Here is a 12,944-nt window from a genome sequence, read left to right as displayed (position 1 = left end):
CTGCCGGATCATGACTACTCTGTAAATCCAGCGACGGCAGTGATGACAAATCAGGTGGCCGACGAGAACGAAGCCTTGAAAATCCAGGTTAGGGAGCTCCAACACCAGCTGGAAGTGTTACAACTGAGATCTCGTTTCGGGATACAACGCCTGGCAGGGTCGGACGAGGACATTCGTTTTTACACCAGGTTTGTTTATAAGGTTTGTTTATAAGGCTATCAGGATGTTGTTATGGCCACTAGTTTGATAAACACTTTTCATTTGGGGAAGCTAATTTAAGAAACAAAACTATGTCTAACATGAACAATATTACATTCTTAGATTTGCCACATACAAGCATTTCCTTGCCTTTTGGAAATTGGTGGAGCCTGCAGCGAACACCAAGATGGTGCGGATCACCAACGCCAAGGCATCCTCTGCCAGCAGCTCGGATTCCTCTCAACCATCAACAACGGTAAGCAGCATACAAGCATGGATGTATATTAATAATTATGCACGCTGCGCACTATACCACCGTTTAACAAGTGCATCACATAACTCACAAAACACACACACACACACACACACACACACACACACACACCCCCCCCCCACACACACACACACACACATACACACTTAAGTCACAATTGGGGACACACATCTTTACACCCCCCCTTAGGGGACACCACTTTCTGAAGGGGTTAGAGAGATGCTGGTAAGTAGAAAGTATTACTGGGAGTGCCAACATTATCAAAATCACTTGAGATTTTAGTTTAAAATAACTTTTGTCCAACCAGAATTAAACCTTCAGATTGGGGACAAATCATTTAAATGTCCTTTTGGGGGACTCCAGATATACACAAATACACAAACTGATAAAAGTGACTTTTGGGTACCACACTTTCCCATTGGGGACACGAGTCATTAAATGTCATTATCAGCAGGGGTGCAGTGGGAGGCGTGTGGTGTAGTGGGTTGTGCATTGGTGTTTGGAACAGGGGGTCACAGGTTCAAACCCCACTGCAATCAGCATGTCGTTGTGTCCCTGAGACACTTTACCCCAAACTGCACCTGTGGGGATTGTCCACAGTATTGAGCATGTAAGTCGCTTTGGATAAAAGTGTCTAACGACTGACATGTAATGTAATCAGAAGCATGTATGTATTTTGTTAATCTAAATTTAGTAAGGAGGACATGTAAAGTGGGTAAGAAATTCATCCTTTCACACTGTTCTCAAATAGATCCTGACAACTGTTTAACTCTATCAAGCTAAACTGATACAGCTCAAATACATGAACATAATGTAAACTCAAATATATTAGCAAAATGTAAAAACCACAGAGATGATTCAAAATATGGGCGTGGACCAAGCCCTTAATAAGTAGCTCGCCAAGCAAATCCAAAATGTAGAAAATACACCAAAGAAAAGGAAATGTAATTAAAATTAGCTAACCTAAACGAAACCTCAATCATATCAAACTATCTACTTACTACTACTCTATATCTTTCTAACGCCCTTCCTTCCCCCACAATGAATATCGACCAATCACGTATTTACTTGATTTGCGGGACCAGCGTTGCAGTCGGGAAGAAATGCAATGTGGAGCAGCACCTCACAACATCATAAAGAGTTAGACCTTTCCTTCTGGCAGAATCAACACATCAGCCCCATTGAACAGCCTAGTCGTGCAGCCCAGCGCCGTATAGACTGAGAGTTACGTCATCTCCGTTCACTCCAATGGACCACTTTTTTACAGCAATGGCGGATCGTGGAGCCTCTCAATCGTTCCCCGGAAGTTAGCGCCAAGGCTAGCAGAGCTGTAGAGTTGCAGCATAATAGACCGTTCGTGACGGACTTTTAAAGGTAAGAAGAAGTTTAAAGATTTATATTGCGCATATTATCAGTACATCTGATTCAAATTAACATGTGTATTAAAGGATGTCAGTGGATTATCCCTAAATTAGTAGATTTAGGGAACGTTTACAGATAGCAGATAAAGCTAGGATACCGGATCAAGTTAGCAACACACGTTGAACAGCCTTTTAATTGTAAATTCCGTTCTCTTAATGTCATTTCGTCCAACGTTATTGAATTAGAGAAGAGGGGCTTCTAAACGGGATTGTATGCGGGGGGGGAGGGAGTTAAATATTAGACAAATATAACTTTGGTGCGTGTAAGAGTGAGTGTTTTTAGCAGAGCCATATTGTGTCCTTGTGATTATGTTGATTATTACCTGTCTGTATAATGTTGCAGCTCAGCTGATTTTGGATTGATGGCAAAGGGAGAGGGACTTAAGTGAGAGTGAAAACACAAGGTAAGTTTAATACTACTGTTTTATATAAGTAAGCATACTAAACATGTATTCTATCACTGTATTATATAAGTAATCTTGTTAGTAACCTACTGTACTGCAGGTGGAGGGGCAGTGATGTTACAGGTGGAGGAGCAAAACTGCAAGACTGCAAACTCACAAGACAGAGAAATCAAAGTTTGATCTCCAGAGAAGAGGTTGATTTCACTTCATTTATTTCATATTTTCTAAAGATGTGGAAATGGCAACAAAAAAAACTTCAGAGCTGTAACAACATGAGTAGAGAGCCACCAAGGTTTTTCAAGTCCCTCTCTTAGGCCTACTCCATTTTGCCAACCCAAACTTCCAGGTACATGACGGGACACCTTGCTTGTTTTTGTTGTTTGCGCTCCTCTGGCTGGGTGCTGGCAGGTGGAGGGCAGTGATGTTGGCAGGTGGAGGGCAGTGATGTTGGCAGGTGGAGGGGCAGTGATGTTAGCTGTTACACACCAGGCTCAAACTTAACACATTGCATCCTTCTTTGCAGTGTCCTTATTCCTGGAAGGGGAATCTGCAATTCCTGCAGAGTTTTGTAACCCGTTGGTCCGAACGCAAAGCAAATTTGTAAAGCCTTCTTAATTGTCTCATTGCTGCATTTCATCCCCTTTGTGGTGAGTCTGCCTAATGCCTTAAGTTGGTCTTTTGAAAACGTTTTCTTATATTTGTTGTCCCTAATTTTCATTGTTTTCTTGAGAGCTGCATTTTCCTTCCTGATTTTTCTTAGTTCAGACTTTACTTTTTTGATGATTCCTTCTTGGCTCTTTAATTTTCTCTTTAATTTTTTTAATAGATCTGTTTGACTGGCTGCTGGTTCCCTCCTATGCTTACTGGCTGCTGGTTCCCTTGTATGCTGACTGGCTGCTGGTTCCCTTGTATGCTGACTGGCTGCTGGTTCCCTTGTATGCTGACTGGCTGCTGGTTCCCTTGTATGCTGACTGGCTGCTGGTTCCCTCGTATGCTGACTGGCTGCTGGTTCCCTCGTATGCTGACTGGCTGCTGGTTCCCTCGTATGCTGACTGGCTGCTGGTTCCCTCGTGTGCTGACTGGCTGCTGGCTGAGTGGGTGGTGTCCACCCTCCCTGTCTCTCCTCACTAGCCATTTCCTCTCTTTCTTCACCCTCACTTTCCTTTCTCTCAGTCTCCTCATCCCTTCTTCCCTCAATCTTTGAGACTAATGTAAGTAGAAGACATGGCACTGTAGATTTTCGAACATTTAAAATATTGTACCACTTAAAAATAAGAAATATGACTTTTGTTACTAAGAGTTCATACTTATTATACCTGTGTCACCTTTCACACTATAGCTGTGATCATGAGCTATGGGCTTTGTAGATACAGGTCCCGGGGTGAATCGTGGTGCAGGGGCCCTTCTCTTTTTGACCACAGGGCGATGCACGAAGATGGTGGGTATAGCCTCTGCTCTCAGCCTAGTCTTGCCCTTTTTTGTCTTGACAAACTGTTCTGCATCAAAATGTGCCTGCGGAGTGACTTGAGGTTACTTCACACACAGAACAACTCACTTTTGTCTGCCCACATACATATTCCATAGTGGTTGAATACACAGTATTAGGAAACACTTTATACTTACTGGACATGTTATACTCATTATATACTGTATATAAAATATGACCAAGAATGTGAGACAACTTTATAGAAATTCATATCACATCTGTTACTGATGCCATTTATCATACTTTGTTAAACTCACAAATAATAAAGTTCCATAACTTCAGTTGGGAACAAAGACCACACCTTATCTCCCCAAGGCAATTTCCCATCCAATAGGTGTGCTATATAGGTGTGTATAACCCTTTCTCCTGTCTGTTACTCCCTCTTTCAGCACAAGAACCAGAGGGGGATTCAATGGAGCCTGAATACCTGCACTGATACCCTCACCCTGCACCCTGAGTCTCAACTCTGTGTTTTTCAAGCCTTTCCCTGTTTTTTTGTATTAAACAAAACATTAAGCTTTCCCAATGGTGTGGTTTTCGTTTTGTGAAAAAGTGCAAATGCAGTGTTTGTATATAAGTACCTCACATATTTTTTTGCTGTTGGTCATGAAATTGCTCTTGCTGACTTGAGCCAGCCATTTTTTCCTGCGCTCTGTGTCAGTGGGGAAGCCGTACATTCGTACTCCTTTCTCTGAGCGATTTGAGCATCCCCAGGCAGCACAGCAAACCATGGTGGCGACTAGGAGGCAGCACAGCAAACCAGGACAACACGGAGGAAAAGGCACAGACAAACTGCATGATATGCTATTCAATGTTTATTGAATTCCATGTATTTGCAATGGATGTTCCTAAAACAACACATTTAACATCATCATCATCATGCTGCTGCTGCTGCTGCTAGTCCTTTGATAGTCACCTTTCGGTCTCCTGTCCTTTCTGAAACCCATAAAGATGACATTAGTCATTTAGATAACTTGTGTCCTCAATTACCATGGGATTACTGAAACTACCATGAATTTAAGAAAATGGAAGAAATTAATCTAATCTGAATTTTGAAGCATTCCTTTAGATCCCCTCCCTCTAAATATATCAATAAACATTAGAAAGTGATGCTCCTGACTACCATACAAGTTTAAAAATATAATATTGGTTTTAAAGAATTCAAAGCTATAAACAGCAACAGGCTCTTTAACCAAGGCACTGTTAGCCTAAAATGTAAACTAGTTGTTCACACTAATCCTAATATTATCACTTAATATTAGCAAATTATATTTTATTTTTTAAAACATATTGATCTAAATACATACAAACATCGATTTGTTGTATAAATATTGCAAATCAAAACCTTTATTCACTAATAATTACCAAAAATCGTAGTTCTATCTCCTGTTATCAATGCATTCACATTGCCCGCCATGAACTTCCGGGGAACGATCCTCGTCTGCATGAACCACGTGACGATAACCGTTTTTGGACTTCCGCTGTCGTAACTCTTCTATCTATATGACGCTGGTGCAGCCTATACAACACATGAGGGGCAGAGTTTTACTGTGTGTGTTGCAACTTGCATATATATTTATTGCACCTGACACACACATACGCATGGCGTAATTTCCACTGGGGACATGTCCCACCTACTTTTCGAAATCCCGTTTGCGTCTCCCCACTTTACAAATATGTTTATTATAATTTGTTAACGTAAGCCGTCATCGCCACGGAGGAGCACACAGCCTCTGTGAGCGAAGGAGAGAGAGAGAGCTAGAGAGAGCACACCTTTATCTATTTCATAGTTGTACAAAATAAAGTAAGAAATCATTCCAATGTGTACTATTTCATTTTTATTTGTTCCGCTCATGGTACCCAAAACCCAATGTACAATAATTGCCAACAAAACACACCATTGAGTGAAAAGGAGCAGGGAGAAGAAATACATATTTTATTACCTGCCCCTTTCTAAATAAAAAGAAGAGAAATTGAAATAGATGGTCTGTCCTTCATATTTATTTTTCACAGCCAAACATAACATTACATTAAGCCGATGATTTTATCCAAAGATACATAACAGTATCTTAGGATAATAAGAGAAACAACAAAAAAAACATATTTCCCACTTGACGGTGAATGGAAAGAAACAAAACAACAAAAAACAACAACAACGTTTAAAAGGGGAGTGATTAGTAAAATATGCATAAATAAAAAGAAAGACTGCTAACAAGGTAACATAAGATAAGAATAAACACATTTAAATGATTTGTTATTGGTTGTGATCAAATTCTAAAGATGTTTGGATTATTGAAAAGTATACAGCTCCCTTTCCTCTGAGTGTTGAGAGCTGTATCCATAAATTCATTTTGTGCTCAAAGTGCACCAGATTGATGCATTTAAATTCAACATTTAAAAACAAATCTTCCCGGGGGTGCATGCCCCGGACCCCCCAAGAGGGTGTGAGGTCCACCCCCAAATAAAGCAGGTTAAAATAATTAAATTGGGTTTTAGATAAGCATATAATAATGTTAAAATGTGCTAAATAGATACACTGCACAAAAGCAAAGAAAAAGAGGAGTAAAAGTAGCTATCGACTTGTTTTATTTTTTGAAAGTAGCTCTCATCCTAAAAAAGGTTTGAGACCCCTGATCTAAATAAAACAAGTGTTTCCTTCACAAGAGTCCCATACAATGATACAAATGAATTTCATACTTAATCTGACAGACATGAAACGTAACTATCCAAAAAAAACGTAAATGTGGATATAAAAACCTGTCAGTTTGTGTCATTCTTAGACTAATCATGTCCCTATTCACAGTTTATTCATTACATTCAACTTTTCTTTAATCATCTGCATACAAATTGGGGTCACAGTGATCAGAGGCATCAAAAGACAATGAAGCTCAAATATGAGCATAATATAAAAAACAACATACAGTTCAAAAATACATGATTATGAGTCCTGAGAACAGCCCTTTTTCATGCATTTTGTAATGTCAGGGTTTTATTTTAGAGGAAAATTGTTCAATTTGTCCTTTTTACTGTATATCACCGGGGGTAACATTTTACCATTGAATTACATGCTTGTAATTTCTTGGTTTCTGGGCCTGTTGTATAATGGGGCCCTGCCAGCCATTGGAATACATGTATGCAACTAATATGATGTAGGTGTGTTGGTACGGATGTGGGAGAGTGGTGTCAGCTGAGAAATGTGTGTGTGTGTGTGTGTCTGCATGTACAGTGTGTGTGTACAGAGACAACAATATACAGTAGATATGGTTTACAGCAATTTGGAGTTTTCACCTCATATCTCTTTCTCTCTCTCTTTTTCTCTCACTCCCTCATTCCCAAACTCATACACACACTTGTACATATTAGACCTCCTTATACCTTGTATGTGTGTGAGAATGAGACAGGAGTAAGTGTGCTTTCATGGCATTTCTTTTTCATTTGTGCTGTTTCATGTGTCTTTGAGGTAAACATATTTATGATCTTGACCCAGCTTGACCTCAATGTTTTGAATTAGGTCAAGATCATACATATCTTTACCTCAAAGACACATGAAACAGCACAAATGAAAAACAAAATGCCATGAGAGCACACTTACTCCTGTCTCATTCTCACACACAATCACTCACACACATACAAGGTATAAGGAGGTTTAATATCAGGGATGCAAACTCATCAGGTATGAAAAAGGTGACAAGGATCCGAGCCCCCGACCCCATGGAATATCGGCTTTGAAATGAGGAATAACAGAGGATTTTTAGCAGTCAGAACAACTAAAGTAGCAGTGGTAATAATAACGCAAACGCCATAGAGTCACATCTAATAGAAATATATAAAAGCATTTATTTTAATTGTGTAGCAGTCAGTTTCTAATTTTGGCAGCACTGTTGAACATTTTGAAAATGTATTTTGATGCCTCTGTGCAAGGCTTAGTCTTTCTATCTTTATAGCCAGTGGTGTAAAGTAACTAAGTTCATAAACTCAAGTACTGTACTTGGGTAACATTCTTAGATACTTGAACTTTACTTAAGTATTTCAATGTGTTGCTACTTCTACTCCTCTAAAATGTAAAGGTAAATGGTGCACTTTTCCTCCACTACATGTATTTAATACCTTTAGTTACTCTAGATGTGGATGAAAAGATGTGAAATATAACCAAGTGTTAAATCAGACTTTAGTTCCACCTGGAGTAAATCCACAAGCTACCCTTTAGTATACAAAGTCATTCAGACTAGCTGCACCTTTACCAGCTTTGAGAACACTTTCATGATCAATCATTATAAAACATATCATATATATTATTCTGAAATGGACCAATCTGCACAATGACTACTTTTACTGTCGCTACTTTCACTATATTTTGATGAGAATACTTTTCTACTTTTACTCAAGTACAATATCAGAGTACTTCTACTTTTACAGTTACTATTCACAAACACAACCGTAGGTAATGTAGCTGCTGAAGTTAGACGGTCATCGCGGAGCAGCAGAGTTCAGCCGACAGACAGGAAGACTCACGCTTCATTATAATATATAAAAACATAACACCATGCGCGTCATCATGGCACACAACAGCTAGCGGCCGCCGATTACTCCGGGTCCCAGAAACCCCCCGCCCACCCCCATAAATATTTGTATTGCAGATCTACATGGATCACGAAAATGACCTATCCTGTATTAAAAACTGCAAATTTTTCTGAGAGGTCAAACATTTGCATCCCTGTAATATGTACGAGTCTGTGTATGAGTTTGGGAATGAGGGAGTGAGAGAAAAAGAGACAGAGAGAGAAAGAGATATGAGGTGAAAACTGTTAATAGCTGTAAACCAAATCTACTGTATATTAATGACTCTGTACACACACATTGTAAATACATTCACACACACAATCATTTCTCAGCTGATACCACTCTTCCATATCCATACCAACACACCTACATCATATTAGTTGCATTCATGTTTTCCAATGGCTGGCAGGGCCCCATTATACAACAGGCCCAGAAACCAAGAAATTGACTCCTCATTGCCTTACTCTTACTATCGTCTAAGTCAGCAAGATAAGAAACAGCAGATATTTCAGTTAGGTTACACATCTGCACAGTACTTTTCTAAAGTAGTAAACATGCAGCAAGTTTGAAGCTGTATTGCATTGAAAGACATAAGCACAAAGTATAGCCAATATTACTAAGTTTGCAATTGAGCTCCAATTCATCTACATGATTACAAGAGGATGGGCGCGGAGAGCAATTTCTGTCAGATGATCTGTTATACTTATACCCATGTCTGCCAATTGCTGAACCAGTTGTGCACGCTTTACCAAATTCATGGCATGTTCTCTTTTAGCATGTTGTTCCTTCTCTGCAATTTGGTGTCGTTTGAAGCATTCCTGAGGGTGTTGTTGCAATTTGGTTGTTCGAGACTGTAATTTGGTTGTTCGAGACTGTAATGAGAGCAATTCAATTAATAACTAATTAAAGCAAAGAACTTTTCAAAGCAACCTTAAATAACATTTCACAGCCACAAAATTAGCAATATTGTAATAGTAATTATATTATGTGCGACTGGAGTGCTGCTGTATTTTTTCATGTCATTATATGTGTTGAATCCAGGGGACTTCTAAAAGAAAAGAAAAAAACAAGATATATAATAATAATAATAATAATGGATTACATTTTTTATTTAGAGCGCTTTTACAGGTGCTCAAAGCGCTTTACGATTACATATATCACATATTAGACATGTAAATGTCATTACTGTGGATATATCTATCATAGAAACAAACATAACCTCTGTGTGTATATACACAGTCCAAGATATATACATTCTATCAATACAGCTCATATCTCATGGCAGAAAATATGCTACGTGTGGGGGAAACTTCTGTTGCAAGTGCAGGTGAGTCACCGACTCAAAAGGAGACACGAGGAGAGCTGGAGCTTTGATGGCAAACACTGATGGTTTATTACGAGCTTCGGCCGGAGAATTCACAAGACATGTCACAGGGCCACGGTTTGACCACACGGTTGAGATGCCACCATCACATTTGAAGATTCCTCTCTCCTGCAAAACCCTTTAACAGGTTTGCTTGAGAGTAATCAACATTCCTTACTGGGTAGACTAAACAGCTGGGAACAACAACAAAATACTAGGGCAGCCCCTCCTTATGGGAGATAACTCAGAGGGCGAAAGGTAAACATATATGGGATTTATTCCCTAACACTATGTTTTTATTTTATTCAGTGTATGGGAATGTAGGTGGTCAAGAGAGAGAGAGAGAAAGTGTACTGATCTGTTATTCATCTATCACAGATAAAAATATCAATCTAAAACCAAACACTAGTTAACCCATATCCATAAACCCAGTACATAACACACTGAGATCACTACAGAGCAGTGCCCAAACTACACCATTTAATACAACTACATACCTTGATGTAAAGGTGTATATCAGTATGTAGTGTCTCTACTTTAAAGAGTCCTCTCCTGCTGATGTTCAGGTGTATATCAGTATGTAGTGTCTCTACTTTAAAGAGTCCTCTCCTGCTGATGTTCAGGTGTATATCAGTATGTAGTGTATCTACTGTGACATGTCTCCATGCTTTAATGTACACTTACATACACCAAACTTTCCAGTTATATTCCTATCAATATTCTGAAGGCTTTTACAGAAGGGTTTTTTCATACATCATTCATAGCCTGAATTATATAACATTTTATACCTAAAAACAAAAAAAAAAAAGAATTTTGAACCTGGCTTTATCCAATATTCAGAAAAGTGTTCTTGAAAAATGTTAAAATATGCACATATTTCATCATTTGTATATTTAAACAAACTATTTCAGAAAACTTGTAATACAAAAAACAATTGCCTTATTGCAAATAATTAACTGGAGAAATGTCTTGCTGATATCTTTAAGTAAAAATAAATACCCTATTCACCTGTATTCGCCTTAACTGACAAATCCTACTCATTTAATCTTTGACTTATTTGGAGACGTGAAGGATACTTACTGTACTTTTGAGCCGTTGGCTAAATCTGGCCACTCCCCAACAACTTGGAAATCTGAAATTCAAAGTTGGAGAATTAGTCACACAATGAACTTCATGCCAAAAATGATTAATTCCTCCCTTCATCACACACACACACACACACACACACACACACACACACACACACACACACACACACACACACACACACACACACACACACACACACACACACACACACACACACACACACACACACACACACACACACACACACACACACACACACACACACACACACACACACACACACACACACACACACACACACACACACACACACACACACACACACACACACAGAACAACAAACCCCAGGAAAATGTGTTACAACTGTACCCGGTCTCCCCTATAACAGTATCTACAGTATGCCTAACACTTATTTGTTTTCACAGAAACTTCCACCCATACAGTAGATGAGCTGCTGCTGTTCCTCATGCACCTGTCAGTGGGCTTACATCTGAGGGATCTAGCAGAACGGTTTGGCATTCACCGCACCACAGTCAGCAGAATTATTTCCACCTGGACACACTTCCTCTACCAAATGCTTGGAAGCAAACGTCTGTGGATCCCACGCGAAGTTGTCAAAGCTCACCTTCCACCAGAGTTTTCAGCTTTCCCTGACACACAAGTGGTGCTTGACTGCACTGAAGTATTCTGCCAGACTCCATCATCTCTCCTGCTGCAGAGTGAAGTGTTTTCTACATACAAGTTGCATGCTACATTCAAGGCCATGATCGGCATGGCACCACATGGTGCCATTACATGTGTGTCTGGCCTGTATGCAGGATCTATGAGTGACCGGGAGATCTTCAAGCTGTCTGGCATCGTGAGCCTGCTCACACCAGACATGGCGATAATGGTCGACAAAGGGTTGCTTGTGGACAATCTGGTTGAGTGTAAAGTGTACCGGCCTGCCTTTCTTCACAAAAAAACCCAAATGAGCAGGGAGGATGTCAGGCAGACTCAATCCATTGCACGTCTGAGGGTCCATGTGGAGAGGTGCATCAGAAGAGTCAAAGAGAACAAACTATTTGACAAAGCCATACCACTGTCTGTGTGTGGAAGCATTGAGGAGCTCTTCAATGTGGCTTGCTTCCTGGTCAACTACCAGAACGGACTGCTGGTAAAAGCATGGGCAAGCCTGGGCAGCAATTAGTGATGGGAATTATGGCTCTTTGAAGGGAAAATAAGCGAAATAATCACCAGGATAATGATTGACTGTATTGCCTGACCTAATGTCAATAATCTTCTTTGTAAACATGACACAAGGTGGCGCCATATCCATGTCAGTGAATGTACTACTTTGAATTTACCCTCTGTATGTGTTAAGTAAATAAAGTTGTCTTGCCTTGAATGAAATTCACGTAACTCTTTATATTAGATACTGTGTTTTTAAGTGTCGATGGAGATTATTGGTTGACCCTGCTTTAAAGGATAGTTTGCCTTTACAAATGGTGCGCTTTATCACTGCCTGGGTTTTGGTTGAAGTGCATCCAAATGCTGCTGCGTTTCATTTTCAAAAGAATCGGCTAATGAATATAACTAATATATATATATATTATATATAACTAATGAATTATAACCTCAAAACAAATGCACACAAAAATAACATAGGACAATACATAATATAATAAATGGACCATGGATGTATGGGCTGGACCCGAGGGCTGGACCAGTCCAATTCCAGTTTTGTAAAGTCTGCCGTGGTTCCATTCCATTTCAAAGAGCTGTTGACGCTCAGCGTAACCTTGTCGCACTGCCACTCCAACATCCAATCACAGGGCTTGATGACTAATCACAGGGTTTGTAAAGCAAGGCGGATGTTGTAGTCCCAATCGATAGCTGGGGATTCTGGGTAGTGTAGTGTCTTCGGAAACTGTAGTGTTTAAACTCAGAAAAAAATATTTGTTTCTCTGAATTGAAGGTTAAAAACACAAAAGCATTGTACACAATTTAAACCAATCAATATTGTGTAATTAACAAGGATAAACTGATGTTTTTTAGTGGATGAGTAATGCAGATATCACTGTTAAATCATTTGACAGTGAGGGGAATATATCCTGTTTTATTATGGAAACTTCGAGACCGGAAAAACTGTTTTCACCCACGCTAACTT

The 12,944-nt window shown here is 39.5% G+C and overlaps 1 long non-coding RNA gene across 3 annotated transcripts; it reads left to right on the top strand.

Moving 5' to 3' along the window:
- Positions 1-1,683: 1,683 nt before the first annotated feature.
- Positions 1,684-4,304, top strand: LOC307046906. 3 transcript variants are annotated; one of them, XR_013810286.1, is made up of 3 exons: positions 1,684-1,846; positions 2,237-3,735; positions 4,173-4,304. It is a non-coding gene; the product is annotated as an uncharacterized lncRNA (long non-coding RNA). The 3 variants fall into 3 exon arrangements; XR_013810287.1 differs by lacking the exon at positions 4,173-4,304 and having other exon boundaries at positions 2,237-2,297; positions 2,398-4,158; XR_013810288.1 differs by lacking the exon at positions 4,173-4,304 and having other exon boundaries at positions 2,237-2,944; positions 3,124-4,158.
- Positions 4,305-12,944: the final 8,640 nt, after the last annotated feature.

The sequence above is a fragment of the Notothenia rossii genome (assembly GCF_949606895.1).
Source record: "Notothenia rossii genome assembly, chromosome: 7".
NCBI lineage: Eukaryota > Metazoa > Chordata > Actinopteri > Perciformes > Nototheniidae > Notothenia > Notothenia rossii.
The sequence above is the reverse complement of the archived record's forward strand: the minus strand, read 5'-3'. Positions and strand labels throughout refer to the sequence as shown.